Source organism: Micropterus dolomieu, linkage group LG23 (genome assembly GCF_021292245.1).
Source record: "Micropterus dolomieu isolate WLL.071019.BEF.003 ecotype Adirondacks linkage group LG23, ASM2129224v1, whole genome shotgun sequence".
In the NCBI taxonomy this organism is placed as follows: domain Eukaryota; kingdom Metazoa; phylum Chordata; class Actinopteri; order Centrarchiformes; family Centrarchidae; genus Micropterus; species Micropterus dolomieu.
In genome coordinates, this window is record NC_060172.1 from 16,915,886 (window position 1) to 16,926,587 (window position 10,702).

Below are 10,702 nucleotides of genomic sequence, written 5' to 3' on the forward strand. Positions count from 1 at the left end.
CCGGCTTCCTCCCACCGTCCAAAGACATGCAGACTAGGTTGATTGGTTACCCTAAATTGTCCTTAGGCGTGAGTGGTTGTTTTTCTATGTGTGGCCCTGCGATGGATTGACAGGGTGTACCCCGCCTTTCGCCCGATGGCAGCTGGGATTGGCTCCAGCCCCCCGCGACCCTGTACGCAGGATAAGTGGTTGATGATGGATGGATGGATGGATGAAAATAGGATCATGTTTTCATATCTGTAAAGGTGGCTGTCACCGGTTAGGCCATGTTTCAACCTCTTATGGAGCTCCAACACTGATTTGGTCGAGTAGACGTGCTATTTTGACTCGTCTTCTTTATAGAATGCAGTTTGGTTTCATTTAATTTAGGTGTCAACTGTGCTGTGCATTTCACTGTGGCTGGTCATTTTAACGCTTCTCATAGCTTCACAAATTAAATATAATTTATTGTTTTTCTTACTCACTGTTGGTTTAAGTCACAGAGCTAAATGTGTGCCCTATTTTAACATATTTTGGGGTCAAAATGACTAGTATGTACAAACAGACAAATTTGTTTTATTTTCATTTTAAGCAAAAAATGAAAACAGAACTTAAATAGCTCTATGAGAGGGCAAAACCACCACAGAGATTCAAGATTCATCCGCTTCTCTTTTAATGTGAACAGAAAAGGTGAAGGTGACAGAAGTGACTGCTGGGTAAAAGGAAAGAAAATTATATTGAATGACAGCCTCAGCACACCATTACCAAACACAAGTGTATGAAGTGTAGGTATATCCTCTCTTAGCACAGGTGTAACTAATGATATTAGTTAAGGCTTTGTTTAATTTAAGTCTCCAGGTAATTCAATTCAGTTCAGATTTATTAATAAAGTGCTATTTCACAACAAAAGATATCTCATTGCACTTTTCAGATAGAGCAGGTCCAGACCGTACTGTTTGTGATATTATTTACACAGACCCAACAATTCCCACCATGAGCAAGCACTTGGCGATACAAGCAAGGAAAAACTTCCTTTTAAAAGGCAGAAACCTCTAGCAGAACCATGGCTCAGGGTGGGCGGCCATCTGCCTCGGCTGGTTGGAGCTATGTGTGTCCAGCACGCACAATAGGCCTTTTTCACAAAACCACAAGTGTTACTACTAACATTAATCATGTCTCCGTTCAGTACAGGTGTCCCAGTTAGCCATGACAGTGAGTAAGCATGCACAATACCAGGACCCTGAAACCGCAACGGTGAAATAACAGCCATCATTAATTTTTAATCATTTACACCTGTGTTTGTCCTACCATGTCAAAATGCCTTCTGTGAAAAAGGCCTGGAAGTGCCACGCCAAATGGATTGCAGCCATTATTAATGTTAGTTACACCTGAATTATCATGTTCTCCATAGCAGATATGGTGGAGGCACACCGAATTATGAATAATTACAGTGATTATGATGTTGTACACATAACTTGTTGAATAAGAAAAATAGCGGGTCTAACAGATATACACGCATATTACAGGCAAACACAAACTGCTCTATGAGCCTTTATGACACCAAATACTCATGCAGAGAGAGACCACTGCAGACAGAGACAGAGTGGGTGAAGCGGACACAAGTACACAAAGCCAGTGAGAATGGAGGAACATGTGCTGGGCCTGGTAATGGGAGATAAATTAGCCTCCCCCTGAGGCGTAGTGGTGTCAGAAGATACACAGCATCGATGGCACAACAGTGAGCAACCAGACCACCGCAATAAAGAAAAGGAGGGAAGGAGGGAGCGGGGAAAGCAGGGAGGAAGATACAGGGAGAGAAGGAAGGGGAGGACAGCAAAGAAATATGAATCTGCTTTGAATTCTTTCACTACATGACAGGGTACAGCATCAGTACAGTTTATATCCCCTTTACAACTTACCTTAACATTGTGAAATATTTTAAATTACGACCATTTTCCACAAAGTATCTTTTATTTTTTTATTTTTTTTATTTATTTTTTATTATTTTTTAAATGTGTTTGAGTCAAGTAATGATCAACAATTGGGAGTCCTGTTTACATAATTTGAACCCATCGCGTATTTCGCTACAATTAACTATTAAATATATTATTCTGCAGCTATTAATCAATCATACATGTGGCAAATGACCAAAAAACAACCACTCAGATCAAATGTAGATTACACAGGTTAGCTTCAGACCTACTGTACATCACTGACAATCCATGTATTTGTGGACATGACAGTTTTTGTACTTTTGAAAAACTTATTTTCTATCACAGCATGAAACAGAATGACAGGTGAGCATACACTGCATAGGTTTCTTTGAATATTGCTTTGAATCTCAACTCATGCATAAAAAAAAGGCTGCAATAGCATAGCGTTTGGTAAACAGAAATATGGATGTATTAAGCAGATGCTTCAGGGCCCATTGTTTGAATCTCACTGTTTTGTTTGTTCCTTCCATCTTATCTGAGCTGCAAGCTCAGTGCCCCATTTTGATGGAACTTGTATGATGGAAAATGAGCTGTTGCGTGAAATCACCAGAGGTAAAGTTGCCAAGTGAATTCACCCAAGACAGCCAGCTAGAAATTATTATGAATAAGAGGTGAATATGTTGTCTGGCTCTTACTGTTGCTGATCAAATGGTGTGTTCGGACTACCAGTGACAAAGCAACAGGCTAAAATTCATTTTCAGTTGAAGCGGGTGACATGCAGCGACAAACTGACCCCCGGCACTGGTTGCTGAGTGACGAGAAAGACATGCGATAAATCAAATCCAATAACGCAGTGAAGAGTCAATCCATCATGTTTGGCCATTTCCGATCCCCATCTCTCTCCCTCCACACAAAAAATGGAATAAAAACTTATTCTTGCCATATTTAACAGAGACAGATGACGGCAGCTATCACGGGAGTGCCAGGTACGAAACACACATTTTTAAAAGCACAATGGCTAGCTATGTTATTTAGCTAACTTAGCTGACACTCTGCTAGCTTTCTGTGGGTTGCGGTGCACACAGGGATGCAATGGGGCAGCAAAATCCATGTTAATCCATGTTCGCAGACACACAAGCCCATAACATCATAACTACCTCAACGAGAGCTAGAGCAACACTTCAACAGCGACTCAGTAACAATGTAGGCGATCACGCTTGGCGGTTTGGTCGCTCATAGTGTGAACAAACATAAGGCACTCATCTGATCTTTGTGTTTTCATTCAGCATTATTTATTGGTACCAGAAAGAACACTGATAACACTGCATTATATTTTTATGTTTGTGTGTTAATGTATTGGTGCAGAATCCACTGCCAATAATAATGCATATTAAGACACACATGAATTTACTTAACATTTGTGTCATGTTGACATTGTTGACCAATCTTGTCTCCTTGAAAATTAGTTTATATACAACTAATTTGCAGGAGACAGGGTTGCACATGCCCCAATGCTTTTGTGAAATAATAATAACTAGAAGAGTGCACTGAGTAGAGTGCAGCTCTGCGACGTCTAGGCGCATAGGAGGCATGAGAGTAATGCAGTGAAGGGGAGAAGGTTTTTTGTGTAGTATCTCCGTTTTCTTTAAGATGCATGTGATGTAATGGTATTGTAAATCCAAACTTCTGAATTTAAACATTGTTATTTATTTAGAACATGTTATTAATTTAGAATTTTTTGTTGTAACACACCACACAAAATAAAACCCCTGCCTACCTTCCTCCTCCCTCCCAAACAAATTGAATCGTCTGTCCCAGGTCCCTTACAGTTAAGATGGCGGCGAAGATAACAAAAACAGGGATTTATTCATCTCATAACCTGCCTAGATTTAGTGGATCATAACATAGTGGGAATGGAATTAATCTTTGCTGGAGATAATAATAATTGCAATATCCACCATATTATTCTTTCTTTTGTTCAACTTTTTATATATATTATAAAAAATATTATAAACATATTTAATGTTTTATATGGTATAGAGGCTATGCATACTGTGAACATACACACATACCCTTTCGTTACCAAAAAAGATCTTTCACTGACAAAGAACAGTTTAGTCCAAGATGCTAGAGACTCCAACTCCCTTATCCTCCATTCACTAGTGTATTTACTTTGTGTTCCTTTGTTTTAGTGCCAGTTTGTCTTTGTCTTTTGTCAAATCCCAATCTCCACCCTAAAGCCTAAGCCCTGAACCCTCACAGACTTAGTTGTCATCACCTGGTAAGTAAATGCTTAAGTGCAAGAGGCTGCAAGGGCCTAAAATGGTATAATGGGAATGCACATATCATGTTACGTCGTTGACGCCAAAACATGGTAAGTACATTTGTGGGCTCAGGACTTTTTATTTTAAAGTTTTTACTTTCTTAATGGTTGTGGCACTTTAAGGGCTGGCTGTGGTTTTGAACGTATTCCAGGCTCTTGACTTACAGAGTGGATGAGAAGTCATTTTCAAATAATCAGTTTACTCGTTTTTATCAAAACAGCGTCATACACTTACATGTAAACTTCTTTGTTTATACTTCCATTTTTGTTTACCTTTTGTTTCAAGGGCAGCTTCCCCTGGTAACCCTGTATTCAACGCCACAACACCATGAACTGTGGGTTTTCCCCCCAGGCAAAGTCTACAGAGATACAGACTTAGGGAAAGTGTGTATGATGGGCTCAAAAGGTATGCGAGAGAGCCCTCCGGCATTTGACGTTTTTACAGTGGGACAACCCTAAGCCCTCGCAGAGTTATCGGGAACGGACCTCAAAGTCTGTTAGTCCGTGAGTGTGGAGATTGTGATTCAGCCTTAGTGTCAATAAACATTCCAGCCTTTCCCCTTGTGTTTTGGACTTATGCTTGTTTTTGGACTTTCTGTCATATTTCTGCCTGCCCTTTTGATTTATTTGCCTTTTGGACTGTTAATCTGGTTTTTACCCGTGCCTGTCTAACTACCAGGTAATTTCTGTCACGGTGCTGAGCATGTTATTTTCATTTTAAGTGCACATATTTAAGTGATAACAATCATTGTTGGAATTTGCTTCTAACATCTATCAATTTTTCATTAAATCTGCCAACATATTTATATGTTATTTGTGTCAGTCTTGGGTGTTGACAGTTCCTCTGAAGCTTTATTAAAGACAGTACTCTAGGACATACTGTGATGGCCAGTGTCAGAGTGACAACAGCATTGATGAAAGTCTGGCTTTCACAGCAGTGAATGAAAACAGCTATATTGATGTATTTCTGAGTGATGTTTTGATCTTCAGAACCCAGCCAGGTTCACTCCCTTCCCTTGAGTCAGTTCGGACCAGATAACAAACAATACTATCACTAAGACAGTGATAGATGAATGCATAGGAATGGCAAGCTCACTTAAATATTGTCAGGTCTCAAATGCCATTTCAAATACATCTAGATGTGATGGTTCCTGAATGATTATATTCTTAAAGTGTCTAATGTTATTACACACTGTAAAATTCCAAGTCTGTTTATTACAGTAAATATTACTTGACAAAATGTTGGCTATCACCTAAATGTGAACGTGAGATAAAAGCTTTGCTCCTGCACTTTGCTAACATGCAGAAACCACAGGAGTGGAAATCTGTACAATTCATTTTGATGTGTTTGTGTCAGTCTCTCTGTGGTGTTTCTGCATCTGTCTAACTGTGTCTGTCTGATTGTTCTTGATGATAATATCAGCATACCAATGTGTCCTGTGGTCCTGCAGCAGCAGACCAAAGCTTATTTCTACCAGCCCGGACTCTCAAATGGGACAATTATTCTCTCTCTGATATACTTGCAGCGACTAACGGCACAAGTCACTTCTGTTTTGTTATTGTAGTACACTATCATGTGGGATAATCATCTTTGGAAAAGTTATTCTCACTCAGTGCCATTTCCAATTCAGCGTGTTTCCATGAAATGACTGCCCAATGTTGCCTTTTCTCCTCTCATTGCTCATTGCTAATTATACCCTGTGGCTACTTCTCCCCAGCCTCCTAGCTGAGAGTCACAGATTTCATACATTTTAGTTTGTACAGCCAGAGGCCACACTGTATGATCCTTATTCTCACACTGCAGGTCTAAATGCTCAATTCCAATTTATTGCCCAGATCCAATTTCTTTTGATTGACTGTTCACATTATTTTTTAAATGTTGCCCTTAAGAGACTCCAGTTTGAATTGGCCACGGCCCGACAGTGACCTGCATGCACTAAAGAATAATATGATATCATATGTAGCATGCTGTTGTATGGAAGTAAACATGGAGGCCACAGAAGTTAGCCTCAGTGGTTTTATTTTTTAAGTTGTTTTTAGGGTGGCTATGACCCAGTGGATGAGACACATGCCTTTGGTGTGAGAGACCAGGGTTTAATTCCCACTGTGACACACCCACCATTGTGTCCCTGAGCAAGATACTTAACGCCCCTGGTTGCTCCAGAGGTTGGCAGCCTCTGACATATATACCAATTGTAATTTGCATTGGATAAAAGTGTCAGCTAAAGGAGTAAATGTAATGATTTCCAGTGGAATCAGGGAATTTGTGAGCAAACAAGGATGAGAGGAAAGAGAGACAAATTTTTAATTATGGCTTTTTTGGGGTTATGGCTGCTACTTCAGCTAGCACAGAATTGTGACGATGGTTGCTCCTGTGACGTCAGAGTTACATGAATTCCGAACTGTCTGAGGACGCATTTCAAATAATCCAACTGTATCTGATTTGCACCATATAGGAAAGTGGTCCAAAACTGGGAAAGATCAGATTCCATCTGACTTTGGCGGTTCACACTGTTTTATAAGAAATCTGATCTGAGTTATATATGAGCAAAAAAATAAAAAATCTGATATGGGTCCGATTACTGCTGCTGTAACAAATCACACACACACACCCCGCTTAAAGCAGAACATCCCTAGTGTCACGATCCTGCCCTGAGCTTGTCTGTGTTATATTATTTTGGCCATGCCTTCTCAGTGTTTTGATTTTGGTTTCCCTGTGTCTGGGTTTCAGTCCTGTCTGTCTGTGGTCTTGTATCCAGTCTTCTGCTTGTTTTGTGTGGTGGTTCTTATCTGTCCTGTTATCTCGGTGTCTGCCTTAGTACTTTAGTTCTGTTCCTGTCCCTCATGTGTTAGTTTCCCACCACCATGCTTGGGTTCCGTCTGTTGGTTAGGTGTCATTTATGTTCTCTGCTAGTTTCAGTAATCTGATTTTGTTCATTCAGCTCTAGTCTCTGTTTAGCCTTTATTATTCATCCACATCGTATTTAGTATCTGTCTTGCCTCGTATCTTAGTCCTGTACCTTAGTTCTTGTCTTAGTGTTCACTCCTGGTCGGTGTACTTCTGTGTTTTGCCCATGTCTGAGTTCTGTTTTACCTTAGTTTCTGTCTGTGTTCCTTGTTGGTGTTAGTTCATTTGTGATCTGTCCGCTTGTTTATATTACTCTGATGTTTAGTGTTGAGTAACTTGTGTTTTGTCTTTTCCCCCCTCAGTAATCTGCCTGCCTGCTAGTCTCTGTTTTCCCTTCTGTTTCTCTGCCTCGTTAACCCTGATCCCAGTCACCTGTGTTGCTCCCGCCCTGCTCGTTAGTCACTGTGTATAAATGTCTCTGTTCATTCCATGTTCGGTCATTGTCGCATGTATGCCCTGTTGTATGAAGTTGCTGCTCTTGGATGTTACCAGTTTCCTGTATGTTCTGTTTGTCATGCTTGGGATTAATAAACCCTGGAACTCAATCTCAGCTCACAGTGTCATGCGTTTGGGCTCTCTCCTGCTTTGCGCACCCAGCGGTCCTGAGCTTGGAATTAAGTGAGGTTAAACTTTTTGTGTTCAGACTACAGCAGGATGTACGCTGCATTGGCTTTAGATTTAAAGCAGGGTCCACTTAAGATGAGTTTGAAAGCCTTCATGATGAAAAAGGATGCAGTGCTGTGTGGGAAGCAACCCCACTGTATGGCGCAACAGCTGCTTTAAGCTTTCTTTCCTCCTGACTTCTAAAACAGTACTCAACAAATCCTCAATCCTTACTTATCTAGTGTCTCAGAAGTAAGGAGGCACTGTTGCATTCAGTTCTACACATAATGAAATGTGTTTTTTAAAAATGTGTATGTATTTAAATATTTTATTTATCTCACAAGGCATGTGCACAATTTTATATATCCTTTTTTACATTTGTAATTAATCATTGTCTCAAAGACACTTACTGTTTTGTTGGCTATGTATTGTACTACTGATTTGAGCTGTGTGTAGCACTATTGCCCAAGCCAAATTTGGCTTGGGCAATAGTGGGCAGAGACGGTGAGAGAAGCGGTGATAGACAACTAAAAAGTGCTTAAATCAACAAATTAAAAGCAATTAGAAATCATAAAGAAAGCCATTGAAATTTCAAACAGTCTCAAAACAGGTGGTAGTGTCATGCCAGGCTGTCACAGCAAGATCAAGACAAATATTTTTTTCTTTAGTTGTCTGATCCTTTGGTGAAATCAACAAACATATGGCTGAAGGGTGTTATTATTCAAGTTCAACAAAAATACAGACACCGTCACATTTTGGCATCAAAGTATGTTCCAATCAAATTACATAATTTGATCAAAGTGAAAACAAATTGGTAGACAATCATGTAAAAGTACATACAAAAATAACAAATATTAAGTTTGCATAATCATATTCATTCTCACAATCACCTAATATCTGATGTAGTGCCATCAAGGGAGGGTCGGTGAAACGGTTAGAAAAATTTCAGAATCACTACTGAAACAAGATAAGAAATGCTGTTTCTATAGCTCTTGAGGACTATTAACTAAGAAGGTTAAAGAGTAGTAAGGAAACAATATAATATTTTGTGGTAAGGCTTTCACGTCAGTTGTCTTTCTGAGTACTTTGCACAAGCTGAAAATAAAAATACCTTTTGATAGTTCAACAAAATGTGTAAAAAGCAACAAATAATTCTGCATGACACTGTTTATACTGACAAGGCTGTGTATCATTTCTTTTGAAAAACAAGGAAATGTAGGGGGTCAAAGAATAAGGTCACTAAATCTCACTGCAATGCTGCAAATGCATGTGTAAAACCTGCCACTGCATTAAGAGAGGTGACAACAGATGAGTAAATTCCAGTACACAATTCTGGTTTGTGGATATGACAGGATAAATGCCACAGATGAATAATTTTCATGTTTACTATTGAAACGAAAACAATTTATAGTCTGCCATACTGGCCTATTTGAAAACAAAATTTACTGGCATTGGGATGACATTATTTAAATTTGAAATATGTCAAATGTATAACTCAAATAAAAGTAAATGTGCAATAATAATTCTGTCAGAAGGTGATATACAGTCTTGAATAAATATAAATATAGATGGATGGATAGATGATAGATGAAATTTAGTGTATGTGCGTGCACATTATGTTTGGAGATTAACCTTTTGCGTGACCGGCGCCTCCACTCCTTTATAAACCTACTTTATCAAATGAAGCTGCCGACAGATGGTCCACATATCATCAACTGCACTGAATCTTATATCCTGGGATACAAAGGAAGAGACGAGTGAGAAGAGGAAGATACCAGTGCATGTGTGTGTGTGCATAACTGTAAAATTCCCTGCAATATGTGCACTGCAGAGATTAAACATACAGTACTACAAAAGGCACCACATGGTTCTACCCAAGTAAAGGCATTTTAAAATGAGATTTAAAACTACTAAATTTATAGTTTTATAAAGTAGACTTTTGAATTCCTTAGGGTCTGACCTGACAGTGCCGTTGTATTACTACCTCTAACAATTTTATCCTGGTCAACACGTGCCATGTCATTACTTTTTCACTCTTTCATTGTCTGCAACCCATTATACTATACAGTGTAAATACTATCCTTTTAGCTATGTATTTGTAGTTTTGGAAGCAGCAATAAAACTCTCATGTAAAAAGCAGTCACACACAGCGAATAGCAGCAAATACATGTGATGACGCACACATGGGCACACAGATCATAGGTTTGGATTTCTTTGCCTCTGATTACCACAGTGAGGATAAATATTGTTATTGTTGAATGCTTGTGTGTGTTTGTGTGTGTGTGTGTGTGTGTGTGTGTGTGTGTGTCAGTGGTGGGATTAGAGCACATTTCCTTCACGCTGGGAATGTGGTGATGAGAGGCTCCACAACAACAACTTGGGACCTGATGGATGTCACACTGACAAAGAGGATTTGGAAGCGAGAGAGAAAGTGAGAGTGAGAGTATGTGTGTGTATTGGGGGGGGGGGGGCATCTCTGTCACGGATTAGTCTCCTATTCATCCCTGGCCCTTTTTCTCTCACCTCTCACCAGAAAAGCAGCTCCATGCCATGTGGCATGTCAGTGAAATATTTGAAAAGAATGACTCAGTGATGTCTGACAGTTATTGTTTATTTGGTCATTTCACAGAGAATGATCTAATGCTGTTGACAGGCTTGAAAAACGGTGTAATCTTGCAGCAATCTGCTTGATAGCAGTCTCACCACTTTCCACTGATGTTTTATTGTTGCTGTTAACTGTAAATGAGATTTATTGTACTACACAGAAAAAAACAATATGGCTTTAAAGAGCAACCTGCCTTTTGACTTATAGATGCCAGCCATCCTGATAATGCCATTTTACCCCAAAAATTTCACAAACACTAAATTATGTAAGTAACCATATAATCGATACACCGAATTTGATATTTACATGGACTCTAAACATCCATCCATCCATCGTCAACCGCTTATCCT